The sequence below is a fragment of the Sinocyclocheilus grahami genome, unplaced genomic scaffold (assembly GCF_001515645.1).
Source record: "Sinocyclocheilus grahami isolate Dianchi unplaced genomic scaffold, SAMN03320097.WGS_v1.1 scaffold949.1, whole genome shotgun sequence".
In the NCBI taxonomy this organism is placed as follows: Eukaryota; Metazoa; Chordata; class Actinopteri; order Cypriniformes; family Cyprinidae; genus Sinocyclocheilus; species Sinocyclocheilus grahami.
In genome coordinates this window covers 753,211-758,418 of record NW_015506128.1, presented here as the reverse complement: position 1 = coordinate 758,418, position 5,208 = coordinate 753,211, and the positions used below count along the sequence as shown (strand labels likewise).

The 5,208-nt window shown below is 32.0% G+C and overlaps 1 long non-coding RNA gene across 1 annotated transcript in view; it reads left to right on the top strand.

Annotated features, from left to right (window-relative positions):
* The first annotated feature begins 330 nt into the window (after nt 1–330).
* Nucleotides 331–5,208, top strand: part of LOC107564600 (uncharacterized) — a 20,349-nt gene continuing 15,471 nt past the window's right edge. Inside the window, exon 1 of the long non-coding RNA XR_001606257.1 lies at nt 331–420. This is a non-coding gene — a long non-coding RNA (uncharacterized lncRNA). The remainder of the gene's footprint in view (nt 421–5,208) is intronic.

Below are 5,208 nucleotides of genomic sequence, written 5' to 3'. Positions count from 1 at the left end.
TGTATTATATAATATTATACATTTAATATATAATATTACATGTCAACTGAAACATATTCACATTATTATGCACATGTGTTATTCGCTGGTTGACTGTAATCTTTATTTGTTGTAATAAAATTAATTTGTTCTGGGTTTAATTAAAATATATATATATATACTATATTTGATGCATAATTTAACTAACATATAACATTTTGTGTGTGTGTGTGTGTGTGTGTGTATATATATATATATATACCCACTGTATATATATGTGTGTGTGTATATAGGTAAACGTGTGTATATACATATATATATATATATATATATAATCCTGTAGTCCTGTTTGATGCTGATGTGATTGCGTTTTTCTCTGCAGTTACACACACTGGTGGACTGACGGAGTGCTGACGTTCCTGCCGTTACCGTATGATGAAGGTGATAGCTTTACACATCCATAAAGACAGATGCGAGACATGTGAGCTTACATATTAACCACAAACACTAAGCCGAAGCAGCCGTTACATCAGTCAGTCCTGATGCAGTGGGGCTTTCTGAGTGACTGAGCGGAAACTGATCCACGTCCGGCTCACGGGAAACACACTGGAGATCACGGTTTATTTATTTATATGAATACATATTTAAGTAAATATTTATTTAAATATTTATGTACAACTTAAAGTAAATTATTCATTCATTTGACTGCATACTTAAGTAAATATTAATATAAATATTTAGTTTTTATTTATTTATGTGAATGTTTATTTCAATTATTTATTGACTTAAATGTTCAATTTAAGTTAAACAATTTCTATAAACATTTAAGTAAATAAACAAATTAAGTAAACAGTTTAAAAGTAAATACATATTTAAATATGTATTAAAGTAAATATATAGTTACGTGAATAAATATTTAAGTAAATATTTAAATAAAGAATTTAAAATGTAAATAAATATTTCAGTATATATTATAAGTAAATATTTAGTCATTTATGTGAATGAATATTTAAGTAAATATTGAAGTAAACAATTGATTAAATAAATAAAGATTTAAGTGTATATTAAAGTAAATATTTATTTATGTGAATGATTATTTAAAAAAATAAAATAATAATGAATAAATAAACATTTAAGTATATATTATATAAGTGTATATTAAAGTAAATGTAAATTTAAGAAGTAAGTGCTTGTTTATTTATTTATGTGAAATCGTTAAATGGCGACTTAAGTTAATATAAATTAAAATATTAAAGCCAAAAATATTTAAATGTTCAATATTAATGTAATTATTAGTCATAATTGACTCATTTGGAACACATGAGCATCAGCTCTATACAGCACACAAATAATGCTCTTTATGTTCAGGCCGTGACTTAATTCATGCAGTGGAAATACATTCTACACACAAATATTGGAAACAAAAAGTCCAGATTTTTTTCTTTTCATCTCTTGGAGCCGATACCGATACTGAATATCGGATTGATGCATCCCTAGTTTTATATGCTGTAAGACCATGGCTATTATTCGTAAGATGAAAGATGACATTGCTTGTGTGCGTTGGTGCTCTTATTCCTGTGTTTAAAATGGCTGAATGAATGTGCGCTAACTGCCTTTAAGAAATTTAACGATGTTAAACATTTAATTAATATTAAACAGTACCACGTTGACAGTGCGACTACTTTGAATATTCATATTTTGGAATTGTTTTCTGGCTCGCTCAACAATGCGCCTGATCAGTGCTTTATTAAGATCTCCAGTGAGATTGTGAGGATGCTGCGATGGGGTTTATATTCTGGAGAAACGTTACCTGAGGAAACAGCCTCAGTTCTTCCTGTTGCATGCATAGAGTCAGTGTGAGTCTCATTTATAAAGACTCTTTTCACACCTTTCATTCTTTCTAATTTGCGGCATACAAATAACTTTGACACAATGTTGCTCTTAATGCAATGCATAGAGAGCAACAAACAGTATTTATTGATAGCAAAATGTCATCATATATTTAATTATTTTGTGATGGTAGTTGTTTAATTTTGTCTGTTATATTCCTGCTGAAATCAGTCTTGCTGTCGTGAATCTTTTGCTTTAGTCGAAGTACAAATAACTTTGACACAATGTTGCTCTTAATGCAATGCATAGAGAGCAACAAACAGTATTTATTGATAGCAAAATGTCATCATATATTTAATTATTTTGTGATAGTAGTTGTTTAATTTTGTCTGTTATATTCCTGCTGAAATCAGTCTTGCTGTCGTGAATCTTTTGCTTTAGTCGAACAGATTGCCCTAAATATTAATGTTTTTTTTTTGCATGTTTAAGAACATTAAATGACTTAAATGAAGTAGCAATAAATGAATGAATCTTGGTATGAAATGGACAACATAAATGCAACATTAATATATATAGAGAGATATTCTTTTTGTTGTTTTTTTATTTAACTTTATTTTTTTTTGCATGTTTTACATTTGTCCATTTCTAATGCATTCAGCAGGTGAATGAACAACATAAATGCAACATAAAAAAGATGCATGTATCCTTTTTTATGTATATATATTTAGATTTAGATTTATTTATTGCATATTTCACATTTGGCAGTTTCTAATGCATTCAGCAGTTGAATAAACAAATGCAACATTAAAAATACTGTGTGTGTGTGTGTGTGTGTTTCACAGTTGGCAGTTTTCTATTGCATTTAGTAGCTGAATGAACAATATATTGTAAATACAATGGAAAATGTACATATTAAACATTTACATATATTATTTTTGTTATGTGTATACATTATATTTTTGAGATTTATTTAGTTTTTATTTTTGCATGTTTCTCATGCGTTCAGCAGCTCTCTCTCTTTCTCTCGCCCTGCTTGTGTGACTCAAGGTTTCTGTCATGTTGCCATGCCGACAAGGCCGTTTGGGTTTATTTACCTTGAGAGACACTGAAGGAGGGATTGAGGGAAGAACGGAGGGATTTTAATGGATGAGAGATGAATGAATGAGCGGATGCTCGGGACTTTAATGAATAACATCAATGCAGACTGTTCTCTTCTCTTCTCTTCTTTTGTCTTCTCTTTCTTGCATCAGAAAGGGTCATTTCATTGTAAATTGAATGAAAATGTGCTGCTGAAATTGTTCAGGTCAAACTGAAATGATCAAAAATAAACTTGAGCTGCTCATTTTGAACATTTTTAGTGCCCTAAAAGTGTTTTATCTCTTCCCTTTTTTCAAGTTTTATGGATTCTATTTCATGGTTAAATTAAATGTTAGTAATCAAAAAGCATGTCTTATTAATTGCAGAGAAGGGGACATAGACATGGCCTTTCCCCATAGACAGATATTTTCTTGTTTTAAGCGAATACTCACTTAATTTTGCTTAATTTTTCAGAGAAAAAGAGACTAAATGTCTTATTTTGCATCTCACGTCAGTCATGATTTAAGAAAATCTGGATTTAAGATGAATTCTAAATGAACAAAAATGCTTGGTAATATAATCTTTTTTTTATTTATTTTTTTGCTGTATATGGTTTACTTGTGATTATTCATGAATCATTATTTATGAGTATTAATGTATGAATATATATATTTTCATTTCATATATACTGTATATGTATATGATGTTGGTGTTTGCGACTGGATGAAATGAGGAAGGTCCAAACTGAAGGATGGAGATATTAATGATTCTGAATGAATGCGTTACGCAAATCTGGTTCAGTCCGCTTATTGTTTGTGGCAGTCACACTGACCTGTTGCCATGGCAGGACACACACACACACACACACACACTCTCTCTCACACACACTTACACACTCACTCACACACACACACACACATTTACACACTCTCTCTCACACACACACTCACACACACACACACACACACACACACTCACACACTCTCACACACACTCACACACACACACACACACACACACACACTCACACACACACACTCTCACTCACACACACACACACACACATTTACACACTCACACACACACACACACACGTTGATGTGTGAATGGATGAAGGCAGTGTTGTGTGTGATTTAGTAGATGTCAGGAGAGCAGAAGTGAGTATTCAGTCAATGTTTCCTGCACTAAAATCTGTAGTAAATATGTGTAAGCAGCAGTTACAGACACAGCTGTGACACGTGAACATGACATGCAGCCAGCAGAACTGATGGTTATCCCTTTTCATTTTTTTAGTTTTTTTTTGGAAAATCTGTTTTTGTTTTTTTTTGTGTCTTTTTTACAATTTTTACATAAATTTTTTTTTCCTATTGCTTTTTTCTTTTTAAACCCAAACCCCCCCCCCCTCCTTTTTTTACATTTATGGTCCATTTTAACCATGACGGGAAAAAAAATGAAAAAAGAACGGTTATTGTGTTTTTTAATGCTGTGCTGAAAACCAAAATTGAAATTAGAACCACACGCACAAAATGCTGCCAGAAAAAGTTAAATATTGACTTCTTTTCAGATTTTTGTTAATGAATTTTTGCACTTTTAATAAACATTTGAAAAATGCACAAATTAATATAGAAAAATGTCGATTTTGGCCTAAAGTCTTCAGTCTGTCAGTTGAGTGTTTTTGTTCTCTCACGTTCGTTTTTCACTAGAGTTATTTTCTAGCGGAGCTTCATTTCTCATACAGCTCACGTGGAAGGCCTCGCTCACAAACGCCGTGATAAACTCAACGACCGCGGCTGATGAAATATTTAAACGTGAAAACCTCATTACCTGTGACACTGTAATTACTCTGGTGTGTGTGAAACGTCGCATCAGTCACGTCTTGAGTTTAATCAGTATGTATACGAGTAAAACCGAGAAACGCAGGGGCCGCCGGAGGGAAACACCCATCAAACCGTTAGTCGTTACGTAACAGCGGCTCGTTAGTGAGGGAGACCCTTCAGTTCACTTCTCAGTGTTTGATGTGTTTGGACGGACTGTTAAACAGCTTTATGCTGCTTTCAAACACATACAGCAAGAACAATATACTTTCCTGTATACAATAAGATTTTTGAAGTCTCTTCTGCTCACCAAGGCTGCATTTATTTGATCAAAAATACTGTAAAAATTTTGAAATATTATTATGATTTAAAAATATGTTTTCTATGTGAATATGTGTTAAACTGTAATGTATTTCTGTGATGTGCAGCTGTATTTTCAGCATCATTACTCCAGTCTTCAGTGTCACATGATCTTCAGAAATCAGTATAATATGCTGATCTGCTGCTC